This window comes from Oryzias latipes, chromosome 8, assembly GCF_002234675.1.
Source record: "Oryzias latipes chromosome 8, ASM223467v1".
NCBI classification, from domain to species: Eukaryota; Metazoa; Chordata; class Actinopteri; order Beloniformes; family Adrianichthyidae; genus Oryzias; species Oryzias latipes.
The window spans coordinates 12,158,409-12,171,668 of record NC_019866.2 but is presented as its reverse complement, the minus strand read 5'-3'; positions in this window follow the sequence as shown (position 1 = coordinate 12,171,668).

The window sequence follows — 13,260 nt, the reverse complement described above, 5'->3', positions numbered from 1 at the left end:
GTTAAGTAAATCCAGAGATGTTATTTTGAAAGTGCAAAACAAAAGAAACGGGGAGGGATTTCTCATCTGAGCCCATTTTCTGTCATGTTGTCATGTGACCAAATCTCTTTTCCCCTTGGACCTGCATGGTGACCTCCTCAATCATCTGCTGCAGAGCAGGACTTTGATTCCCGTTTCAGCGCCTCGTGTCATCCATCTCTCGCATCCCTGCATTGTCTGAGGCTGCTTTTAAATGACAGTGATACATATGGCACATTACAAAGACAAAAGGTCTACAAGGCCCCGTTTTTTTGTATTTTTTTTTAATGAAACCTGTGACGAGACTGTTTTGCAGACTCGTCCTTGCAACTCCACATAAAAAATTCACAGGAGTGGGAAATCCAGAAGCATCCTGAGACTTAGCCAGCCGAGATGTGTGCAAAGATCCCATTAAAATGCACTACAGAAAATGGGATTTGGGGGAGCCCTGTGAAAAACCATGCATGTAATCATCTCGCCTCCCCTCTCAGTTTATCTGCAAAGGATTTGGAGTGGGCTTTGGTACCCCACCCTTCAGCCTCCCCTCACACAAAACATTAATATTCATAGAGTCGATTCCCTCTTTGCTGTCTGTTGCTGCCCCATAGATGCAGCTCGTCGCATCTCGCACGTCGTTGGGTCATTTCTGCTGCAACACCTGTTTGTGTATTTTTTATTTCCAGTGAAATGTCAGATCCTCATGGTGGCTGTGACTTGCGAAAAGAAGCAGCATGCTCACATTGCACTGCAGCAGTGTGAATTCTCAGGCTGACAGCTTGATCTTGCGGCTTGCTTTGGTCAAAGCCACGACGGGGTGAGTCAGACGGAAACTCCTCTTTGCCTGGTGCTGAACATTAAAGGCACACAGAGATAAGTGGGGAGACTCATGTCTCCCTTGAGCGGCCTCTGTGATTACATGCTTAAAGTCATGAAGTTCACCTTGCAGATAGCAACATAATACCTCTTCTCTGGGTTTTTTTTTCCCATCGTACAGGATCAGGTGTGACAGGTACCAGATGTCAGTCTATTAACCACATGCAAAACATGCAGCTTGCTCTGAGACACAAACTGTGCACAAGGTCACATGAGCCACAAACACAGACCACAGAGACTCCAGAGTCAAGTTAATTTGTTCCTTTACCTCAGACATTACCTTTGCACTCACTCTACAAACAAAGTCCGGAAATTATAGTATTATTACTGCTGTCTAAATGTGCAAATTCAACTTATCTAGTGTGTCCAGGGCTTTGTCATGTTATGTCACACAATAACATGAGGGTCAACATCCAATGGATACAGGCATAGTGTCCAAAATAAATCAGTGATCTAAAACAGACTGAATGAAACATATATTTTCAAACAGGAGTAAAATTATGCAAAAATTAGCAAAGAAACAAAAAATTAAAAACAATAAAAGATGTTTATGAAAAGATTGGTGGACCTGACCTGTTGCCCTGGCCTGTATGAGAAAACCTGCAGCATAAAAATGTGAACAGGGAAGCAAAAAGGCACAGAATAAACACAGGCCTAAAAAAATTTGCTTGTTGAGGATAAAACGAAGGATCAAGCACATCAGCATGATATCAGTGAACTTTTAATTTTCTGGAGATGTAACTGAGATTTTGCATAAAACAAGTATAAGTGAATCTTATCATGGACTCAAATAAAAAACAACTGTATTTAGGTTAGTTTTGGGCTCCACAGGTTTTATCATTTGCACTTTTTTACCTTTTGAACAAAAACCCAGTTGGGTAAAGGCTGTAACCCTTGTGCTATCCTAGGCACTTTAACATTGGGAGTTGGGTCATCTAGACCCACTAGACAGTGCGCTGAACCTTTTTTCTTCAATGATTTGTGATCTTCACTGGTGTCCATGGATTACATGAAATCTTTCCACCTTAATCCACCTTTTTCATGGTAGGGAGAACACGTCAATGTAAGGGGGGGGGTCATCTACATCTACAGCACAAGGGTTAAAGTGATGTATGCAGTTAAAGAATGTGGCTCAAAATGTATGCTTTCATAAAACCTGAAAAAATACCCAGTAGCTCATTTGTTTGTTGCCGTTTGACATCTGATGAGACAGCAAAGTCAGCAGCTGCTCTCAGAAAGAGGAAGATTAGCTTTTTATTATTCAAATGAATTCAAACCACTGACTTTTAACAGTGGTTCAGGCAAAAATGCATTGTGGATCTTTTCATGTTGAGACACAGAACAGTAACATGTAGAGTGTTGCATGGGGAGTTTTTTGGTCCAGAAGCCCACCCCCCTCCAAAAAAAAAAAAAAAGAAAAGGAAGAAATCATCAATACAAGCACTGCAAAAATAACAAAAGCAACATTTTAAAAATCTTGAGCCCCTCAAATTGTATTGTGCATAAAGGCCCATCTGGGACATCAGCACCCTGAAGAAATTCTTATTTTTGTAAAACTCATATTACATTCAAGAACTGCAGAATTCAGAGTTTCACAGTCGTTTTTTTGGGCTGTTTGCTGCACGACACTTTGAGCTGAGTGGAGCAACGGAGCAGCAGAGAGTCTGCATTCAAGGACCAGCGTGGTGTTTAAGTAAGAAGCGTTATTTTATGTTATGTAATTCCACTTAGCCAATTGTGAAAAGTTACCGGTAGTCCAACTTATAACCTTTATATTTGTAAATATCAAATCAATCTTTATTTATATAGCACTTTTCATACAGAACATAACACAAAATGCTTTAAACATGCACAGATGCGAGGTGGTTGGTGCTCTTGCCTTCTTGCCTCACAACAAGTTCAAGTCCTGGCTGGGGGTCCTGAACCAGATTCACCGATTCTTTCCTGTGTGGAGTTTGGATGTGTGACTGTGGCCCTGCTTCAGACCTGTCCATCTGCCTTCGCCCACAAGATGCCGGGTTAGGCTCCGGCATCTTTTGTCCCCGAAAGGAACAAAAACAGGTTTTGAAAATTAATCAATGAAAGAATTACACCAGAACAAACAAATAATATAAAAGCAAGCAAAACCAAAGCACAATAAAAAAAAGCCCCCACCCCAAACCCACACAGAACCCTTAACCCCAGTCACGCCCTGTAAATGATAGAGAAAAACAATGGGAAAGAGGCTGAGTATGGAAAAAAGTTAGTTGATGTAAATGTATATAGGTGGAACCTCCCTCTCTGTGAAAAGCTGCATAGCCAGTCTGGGGACCCAGCAAAACTACAGTCAGGCGGCAATGCAGGTCCTGCTGTCCCGTAATTCACCATGGCACAGAGTTCAGCGGTGAAGAGCAAGCGCTCAATGAAGTCCCACTTCAATCATCTTTTGATCTATTCTACAGCCCCTCACAACTCCCTCCCCACAATAAAAATGGCAAGCATTATGACAGCTATCCAGCCGCACAGTTTTGACCCAGATGCCAGCTTGAACGAAGAAAATGAAGACATACATGGATCTATTTGTCATCAGAATAGAGCTTGTGGCCCACCGACTGTAGTTTGTACATACCTACAAGCTTTCTCCAACTGCATTTTTTCATCTGCTCCTGATTCACCATGATTTGAATAAAGAAAGACTTAGTTTTTATTTTCTTTATGTTTCCTCCATTATCGGAATAATGCCATAAACACCCAAAACACAATTTTCATTGGAGTGGGTCATTTAACTGCCATGGATTGCGTCCTACTGTGCTTGAATTCCATTGTTAGAGGTGCATAATAGTTTGATTGGTCAATCTAAAGTGTCTCGAGGTGTGCATGTCTGAATGTGTGTGAGTGATTGTGTGCCCTGGTTGATTCTGTGACTGGCGACCTGTCCAGGGCGTACCTCGCCTTCACCCAACAGTTGTCAGGGATGGGCTCTGGCAACCCCTGAAAGGGATACAGCGGGTTAAGAATATGGATGGATGGATGCTTTGCATTAGCAATAGCAGGTCAGCTAAAAGAACTGCTGTTTTAATATTAATAACAATGATGAAACTGTTTGAAATACCTGTTTTTGATCTTTTCATTTGTCATTTGTTTCCTCTGCTCTTCTCATTTGCCACCCCTCCAAAGTCTTCTGCCCCCCTCCCACTACCCCAGCTACAAATATTCTAGCTCCACTAATGTGGTACACACACACACACAAATATATATCTATATACATTTATGTGTGTGTGTTTTATTTTTCTAAGTTACAAGCAGGAAGCATTTAAAAGGAATAATAACATAGAAGCCACAAGCTCCCTAACAGCAGTTAGAACTTGTTTACCTGCATGAAACTATTTGGGTAAAATGCTGGTCAAGGCCTGTGGAGGACAATCTGTCCCACCAGATCCCTCTCAAGCAGGTCCACTACAGCAGTTTGTACTTCCTCTCTCTGTGTCCCTCAGCACTCTCTTCCTCCTTTCACATGTAAATGAGTCTTTAATCTGCACTGCTCTAATAGACAACCATGGCAACCGAGGCAGGCCTAATGAGGCAGAGGCTCAGGTTAAAATCTGCCTGAATGCTGGCGCCACTCAAACAATCAACAGTTTAAATTAACGCCTACACACTTCCTCATGTACAGCAATTGCACTCATATCCGCATGAACATCATTTAAGTTGGCTGATCGCTGCATTTCCACGTTAACTGCATGCAGAGTGCATTTTTTTTAAAATAACAAGATGGTGAATTAGAGGTGCAGATAAGCTACAGTTTACAAAGTGGTTGCATTTCTGTGCTGAAAAGTTAAAAAATAACCCAAATGCAACATAAAGGCATTCATGGGCCATAAAGAAATTCTTCCAGCTCCTGTGTTTCATAAAATATTTGAAGCATTGGATTATAAATCTGAGGGAAAAAGAATAACATAAAGCTGACATCAAACACTGGATGTAGTCAGCTCAGAGTAGCATGGAAATGAAGACGCTGCACAGCTGATGAAACTATGAATACAGCCTCAAAAGGCACTCAAGGAGAGCTCATTTCCATGCGAGTGGCACCGAGGCTGCAGCTCTGCACTGTTGACTGTAATTTACAACCATATTAAATCCATTAGAAAAACATGTGTTTTCAGAGTAGTTCAGCCCACAGACAAGCCCTTTAAGCATGTCCCAGCCCCAAACCTCAAAGTCACACGGGGAGAGGAACGCGGGGGTGTCTGCGTTAGTGTTCACTGCAATACAAAAGAAGTCATTTGGAAATTGTTTTAACCTTGATATCAGAATGCACTAGATAGTTGAGGAATTTTAACGTCTCATACTTAGTCATGCTTTCATATAGTTTTTTTGTTGTTGCACTTATCAAAATATTGTCTTTTTAAGTCACACTGGCTTAAATTTCAACCTTAACTCAGGACTTTATAAGTGTTTATGACCCCATGTGCAGGTAAGAAATACAACAAGGTAAAAGAATAATTATCTGTAGAGTTTTTACCTTCATTTTTAACTTGTTTCACTAACAGTTAATCAAAGAAAAGTATACTAAGGGTTCTGCAAATGACAGACTGCACAAAAAATTAAACTCAAACCCACATCTGAAAAAAACGAAACATATTCTTGTTAATAAAGCCAGGAAAACTACTCTTTTGTCCCTTGGAACTGTGATAAATATATTTAGTTGTAGCCTTTTTCAATTGCTGAGTAGAATAATCACATCCCTAGTCTGTTCTGTAGGGTTTGTGTTTGAAAATACCTTTAATGTAAAATTTAACATCTTCTAAGATGAAACACCTGATTATTGTGTGTGTGTGTGGGGGGGAGACTAAGAAACGTGTTTATTCATATTAAAGCAGAATTTTTAGCTTTGCTTTCAGGTGAAAAAAAATCACACATTAGGTTTGGAGAATAAAACTTCACCTTCTGTATCATTTTACAGTCTTTTTTTTCATCCACTGGGACAAATGCAACACTTTCACAATGTTTTTTGAAACTGAGCTGCACCGATAATTACAAGCTGCCACCTTTTTAGTTTGGAACACACAGGCTGTGATGTTGACACGTTCCTGAAACACCTTTCATTGTAATTATTCTGTGTACAGTGACACCGTGGCTTCACCTCACGAAAAGGTCTGGTGCTACACCAGCCTAATTAGCAATTAACAATCATATATCCTTGAAAACACTGTCCTCTGGGATCCACTGCAGCAAAGAGGTTGTAAAAAAGAAAAGAAAAGAAATCATGACTGGATTTGTATCATTCTCTGAATGCATGTATGATGAACCGAGTAATCATTTGCATATTAATGAAGAAGCTACAGTTTATTATCATGAAGGTGTTGTTTTGTAATAATGAAAAGGGGTTCATTGTTGAAAATCAGAGCACACTCTGTTGTTTCAGCTTTGGTGCGATGCTATTTTTGCCCTGAGGCCCAACACAATTAACACCCAAAGCCAATTGGTAGGTTTTGTGTGTGTGTGTGTGTGTGTCTGAGAGAGGAGGCATTAATCTCTCTTCTTTAGACACTAAACTTGCTTCCTTTGCTCCTAAGGAAAAGGAAAGAAAAAAAAAAGCTTAAAAATGATGATTACAGATGCACACACATGTTCTGGATAATTTCCCTTTAATTAGTTCCATAATTACCATCTCCAAACAAATTGCCTTTCAAAAGTTAATTTTTCAGTTAATGCAAAAACAAGCAGACAATTAAGCTGTGTTGCAAAAAGTAGATCCATCAGATAGAGCTGCCGTTAACAAATCCACTCAAATTGATCACTCAGAGATCAATGACATCGTATTATTGAATATATGAACCTGATCGGCCCCAATTTTATGAAAAAAAACAGTAATTCTTTCTTTTGAAGTAATTTAAGAGGTAACCTTGTTTTCAGAATTGATTGCTTTTTTGTTGTTGTCTTTTTTACGTGTGTGTCTGTGTGTTTAAATGAAACATGAGTGGATAATCATAGGCCAGGAATTCCTCCGGCAGACCGACCGACAGGCAGGTTGGTATGCTTGACAGAGGAATGCGGAACCTGGAACGCCAAAACAATGTTCAGCGATAAAAAGGAGGGGGAAAAATGACGAAGGACACCGAGAAGGTCCAGGAGGACAGGAGTGCAAGGCGGAGTGAGAGAAAGGAGTGGCCAGGGAGTGAAAGAGAAAGAAAAAAAAGAAGGGAAAAGTCAAGTGGGGAGGTTTTTGCTATCACCCTGGAATGAAAATATTCCCAACCTTCCCAGTGGAATTCTAAATGTGTCAAAGTAATGGGAGAGCAGGAGTCCAGATGAGCCACAGCTGGAATGAGGAACCAAGAGACAACCAACAAATAAACATGCCAACTCTTATTTCTCACCTTTCCTCTTCTTCGGATCCCATCCATTTCGAAGGGCTTTTAATTTCATGCAAAGCTCTGACACATTACAGTCAGAGATCTAATGATCTTCCTACCTAGTTCAGAAAACAGTGCTGAAGAACAGGGGGGTTTGGGGCTGAGCTCCCTTAGTGTGAAACACTGGGAGAGGATGCCTCGGCTTCACTGCATTGTAAACAGGTTTGGAAAAAAATAAGCATCATACAATACCTAAATTCCCAGGAGCAGCACTGGAAGATTGATGGCAACAGCAGCAGCAGCTTCTTATCTGTGAGCTGCGCCTGGGTACACGTGCCTCAGCCTCTAGATGAACGCGCAGTAGATGCTGCTACCGGGATGCTGGAAACGTGGGAGATGAGCAGAGCTGCTGGTAATTATTTATTTGGGAGTTTCATGGTTTTTTCATCCTTTTCTTCCAGAAAGAAAAGAAAATATGCAAATCACCTGAGGCAAACATAAACACTGCTGTGAGGATGTCACAAAGTATGTCGATTCATGTGTTCTGGGATTTTTCTTTATGGATTCTGGAAAGATTTGGCAACACAAGAGACAAGGGCAATGTTAGAGAGGTGAGTGGGTCGCAGCTTCAGCCCTGTCTATTCATAGACCCTGCCGATAACAGGTCGACTTGTCTGGGAAAGCAGCAGGCATGGCAGAGCAGGGGGAGGGGGAAGGTGGAAGGTGACAGAGCAGAGACAAAGGGAAGCTGCAGGATAAAAAAAAATTCACCTGTGGAAAGAGAACAGAGCTGAGGAGAAGACGGGAATGTTTTTCGGGATCAATCAAAAGACTGAGGATAAAAAAGGGATACGGCAAAAAAGATAGAAAAAGAAAGTCTTTCCACCCACATGCACCTGCTATGGTGGCACATGACACCTCACAATGTGGCTATCACTGTCAGGGATAAAGGAAAAAAAAAAGGAATTTCCCCCTGAAAGGCTTGAATAAAATGAGGAGGAGGAATTCTAAAGAATCTGACATATGCATGTTGGGCGTAAGTCAAGTCAGAGCTGCGCGGAGACGATTTTCAGGTGTAAATAAACCTAAAATAAGCAGTACAGTGATGCCGAAAGCAGGAAATAAAATTCAACTGCTGGGACTGAAAACAACCCATTAACAAAGTCTGGTTTTTCAGAGCACAGGTTACTGTGTCAAATGTCAGCTTCGGCCTGCACAAACCTCACACATGCTCAAAAAAACAGTTTTGAACCCATAAACTAGGTTAAAAATGATTGCCATCTGAGATCATCAATGTCTTCTGTTCCTTATTTTTGTTTGGCACATTTGCAAACTTAAATAGCATCTTCTGAAGTCTTGATCATTTTCAATCAAGCCCCTTTTGCCCACAAAATCCACGATGGAAAAACTAACCTTCTTTACATTTGTGGAAACCAGTTGCAATTGAAGCTGTAATAACTTTAAGAAAATCTTTAGAGGATGAATCCTGCAACTTTCAGCTGTATCTATGCAGAAAGCTACAGCATTTTATGAAACAGCGGTAAACAACAAGAGACAAAAAAAAGCCCATCGGACTGAGAAGATCCAGGAAAAGACAGATCTGCTGAGCCGTTCATTCAAGTACAGATGGACCACACAGGAGTCTTAGGCTGTTACTTCCTGCATGAATGTGGCAGTTCGAATCTGTGCAGGCTTTGAGACCAAAACCAGAGCTGTCGAAAACTCCCAGACCTGCGCTGTGTGGTCTTTTCTACTGCAGACATCAAGTTTCAGGATGTCTAACAGATGATTAGAGATTTATGCTCATCAGGTGTCAAATAAAGAACAGTTTAAACCAGCTTTTGAATGAAAAGGTATTTAGGTAAACAGTGAAATATTCAATTTAAGCAGCACTATTTTTCACTTGAAGTCCCACTTCAATCATCTTTTTATCTATTGTAAAAGCATTCCCAGTGGTCTTTGTATTATGATGATGCAGCTTTGAAACAAAATCCAAAAAAACAGTGTTGTTTTCTAGGACATAGTTTCTGCAGAGCGGCAGTAGTTCATTAAAAATTGTCCTCTGAGTTATGGGTGCACTCATTTCCCATCATCCATCTGTTTACACGCTCCCCTGCTAGCGTACAACCTCAAGCTAACATTACCGGTGCAACAAAAATGGCGAGCCATGTTACAACTATCCAGCCGTACAGTTTTGAGCCAGATGCCAGCTTGGACGAGGAAGATGGAGACGTACATGGATGTAGTTATCTGCAAGTGGATGCATCAGAATGGTGTGGAGCAGGGAGCTTGTGACTTGCTGTGGTAGCTCACGTCACCACTACAAGGTTTTTCAAACTGCATTTTTTCATCTGCTTCTGATTCACAAGGATTTGAATAAAGAAAAACTCAGAAACAACATTTTAAGATTAATTTTCTTTATATCTGTTCTTCATAATGAGAAAAAATCACCAAGACATCTCTCAGACATCATCTGGTTTTAGATTTAAAAAAATGTAATGGACACAATAAGTGCATTGACTTGACTCCTAATGCAAACAATTAAACACATTCACAATAAAATTGCAGTTTGTCTAACACTTTACAAGAAATCTGGGAGCTGCAGAAGAGTTTGACCTTGCTGAAACAAATCCCTCCATTTTCTGTTGATGGCTTCTGCTTTTTGCCATATCACAGGGCCAACACCAAAAAGCTCTGCCAACTTTGTCAAGGTCTTGTGCCAACGGAAATAGCCACCTCTAATTTCACCGGACTGGCTACATTCCTCGCCTAACACAAAGCTGTTGCTGTTCGCCATATTAAGGCGATCTTGCAACAGATACCAGCTCCATATTGAAAGCAACTCTAATCCCTCTTTTCATGTTGGCCCATTTGGTTCTCATCCAATTGTGCGAGAATTGACGACTGAATTCCCTCGGGGCATGCGAGCTCTCATTTTTTCTGGCTTTAATAAGAACAGTGATAATGCATTTTATAAATAACACATGTTTTAGTGCAATGAAGTCTCGCGGGGGTAATAGGAGAAATGAGCTGTGTGGTAATTAAGAGCAGGTAAAAACAAAGACGGAAAATCTGGAGATGTGGATGAGAAATAGCGTTTAGAAGTGCTGTTATCATTTGTAACTGTTTAGTCTTTTGGTGGTGAGGAAGTGGCAAGAAGCACCATAAAACCCCCTTTAGGTGTCTGCTCTGGAGCACTAGAATGGATCATCAACCAGAAATAGCTTCAGTCCATCATTATGCTCACATCTCTCTAATTTGTAACCATCATTTTTCTTTCCTTTCTCTTCCTCTCCCCACTATCTCTCCATGTGAGCCTGCCCCGACCCACATGTCTGTTCCATGTCTGAGGTCCTGCCAGATTCCTGCAAAGAGGAGGAATGCAGGAGAGGGCCTCGCCGAAGCCCAATTAACATTTCGACAGTGCCGTACTCGCACCTATGCAGGGTGCTTAATGATGGCATATTCATGAAAAGCAAATGTTTGCACAGAAAAGCTGTCTCCCAGCGACCGCCAAAAGGACGGAGACGATAATTGAAAGGGAGCTGTAGAGGCTTTTCTAAAAAAAGGCGAGCTGAGATAAATGGAGGGCTGGGCTTTAAAGCGACTGGCGGCAAGAGGATGCCCTGTGAGGAGCGTGCAGTGATGGGAGAAAGCCCACTCTGTTGGTAACAATGAAAGGAAGACGCCGAAGAGGGTGAAAATATCCTGGAATGAAGGGAAGGCCATAGGTAGGATTGTTTACACACAAAGATGATTGACAGAACAAAAAAATGGAGAAACATTTTATAAAAATCAAAGACGGAGGCAGAGAAGAACTGTTGATAAATGGATGGGTTTTCCAAAATGAGCAGACTGCATACCATCCCTCATTTCCCCAAAGAACATGCTTCCCTGCTGCACCCAGCTGGGAGTGCACACACAAACGTACACAGACCCACATCGAGACTGGCTGTCTAGTTGGGGGCGGGGTACAATTTGATTCAGGGAAAAGGATAGTGATGGAGAGGGGAGGAGAGGACGAAGAGAAAAACCAAGAATGAGGGAGGCGCTGCAAGGATGGAGAGAAAGAAAAAAGAGGAAAGAATCCACATTTCTGATGGAGCGCTTCCACCTGCCCATCTGACTCAGCATACCTCTCCTTACACACACATGCACAAAACACACAAAACACACCTCCTGCTTCCTTATCCTCCGTTATCTTGTCTATCACTCACTCTAACATTTCAACAAAATCCCCCTCGGAGAAGTAACTCAGCAGTCAATAATGTTCTACACATGCACTCACCCACACACACGCATATCCCATCCCCCCCTCCAACCACACACACACACATGCACACAGACACACACAGATGCACACACATGCGGTCCTAAACGAGACAGCTGGAGCTAGCAAACCAGAGCCAGCTTTCTTCAGATGGATTTGAGATGTGGGCTTTACCGTATCATCTGCCAGTGCGCTGCTGGGAATGAGACGTCGCCTTCATAGCCGCATACTGCCATATAAGGCAATTATCTCTCTTTTGACCCCCTCTATCCTATCTTTTCAAACGGGAGGAGGGGGGTGTTGTGGTTTCAATTATGTGCATCAAAGAACAAATTAGGCACCTGGCAATTTCAATATTTCCTCTTTATTTGGTCATCATTTTGGTGGGATGTGGTTTTGATGAGCAGATAATGTGGCGTCAAGCATCTCCTGGACTTATAGATCGAGACTTCGCTGATACCAAGTAAAAAGAAAAAACCTGCGGCGCTTGCAGAAAAATGAGTAACCAAAGCAGGAGTTCTATTTTTTGTTTTAATCTTACCTAAAGCAAACAGCGCATGCTGCATGCTCATCCCCTTCTGCCAGCCACACAGAGGTTCTGCGGCCAGTGCTGATCGATCAGCCAGCAGCAGCTTTGAGGGCACATTGAGACTTTACTCCCATTGACTACTTCACAATCAATAGTGGCTGATTACTGACTGGAGAAACTAGCTGCGGTTTCTGCTGTGACACACACATCAGCCGCACTACACAGCACAAATGAAACCAGCAGCTGCCCTGATGCTCCATTTGTTTGCCTCATGCTGAACAAGTTACTGGACACAGTCTCCATAATGAAAGTTGGAAGACTGCAGCTAGGGTCATCCCTCTAGAAGTTGCAGCATAAGCATACTCTTAAAAATGTTTATGCAAAAATGGTCAAAAATTCCACCTTTAATTAATGGATCTCAGCTCAATTAACCTGTTAATGCATATTTGATCACCACCCTCAAGTCGTTAATGGAAAAATCTGCTCTTCATCCTGCAGAAGAGTTAGCTCAACCATCCCCTTTCTTTCCTTGTATGGTGCTGCCGAGCAGCTCCAAGGGGACTCAGGGCTGCTCTGCACCTCTCAGGCAGCTCAGCGTCGGCGCAACTCTAATCCACTGAGCTGCCGGGGAAAGAGTGCTGACTGTGCCCTTTTCCACCGACGATCCCCTAATCCAGCAGGCTGCAAGTCTGGAAGAATAATCCAGGATTAGGAACTTCTCCCCGCGGAGAGGGCCACGGGGTCCCTTCATGAGGGGCCTCCTGTCGCAGTCAGCTGTGCCTGAGGCACCGACCCCTTAATGTCATAGAACAAAACAGTCAATCCAGAATCAGCCAAACAGTGTCTGATTAGGAGTGCATTGCTTCAAAAGTCGACTTGTCACCCCGAGGGGAGCCGCAGCGCTTATTGGAGATGAATAATGGTTAAGAGGGTTAATGGTGGATGGGTCTGGCGATGCAAGTGCTTTTCATTTGAGGTGACAAAGATTTGGAATCAAGACTGGAAAGGTTGTAATAATAAGACATGTACTGTACGTTTGGCTAATTCCCATCACACGCACATGCAAACCCATCTATTTGAAAGCTTGATAATGAACTGCAATAAGGGACAGACTGAAGAAATTCAAAGACTCTAGAAGGACAGATGCTATAATATATTTTTTTTTAAAAAGGTATAGGTCTTTAAGTATCTTTGTTGGATTCAAACAAATTACATCAAGCATGGATGCAACTCAA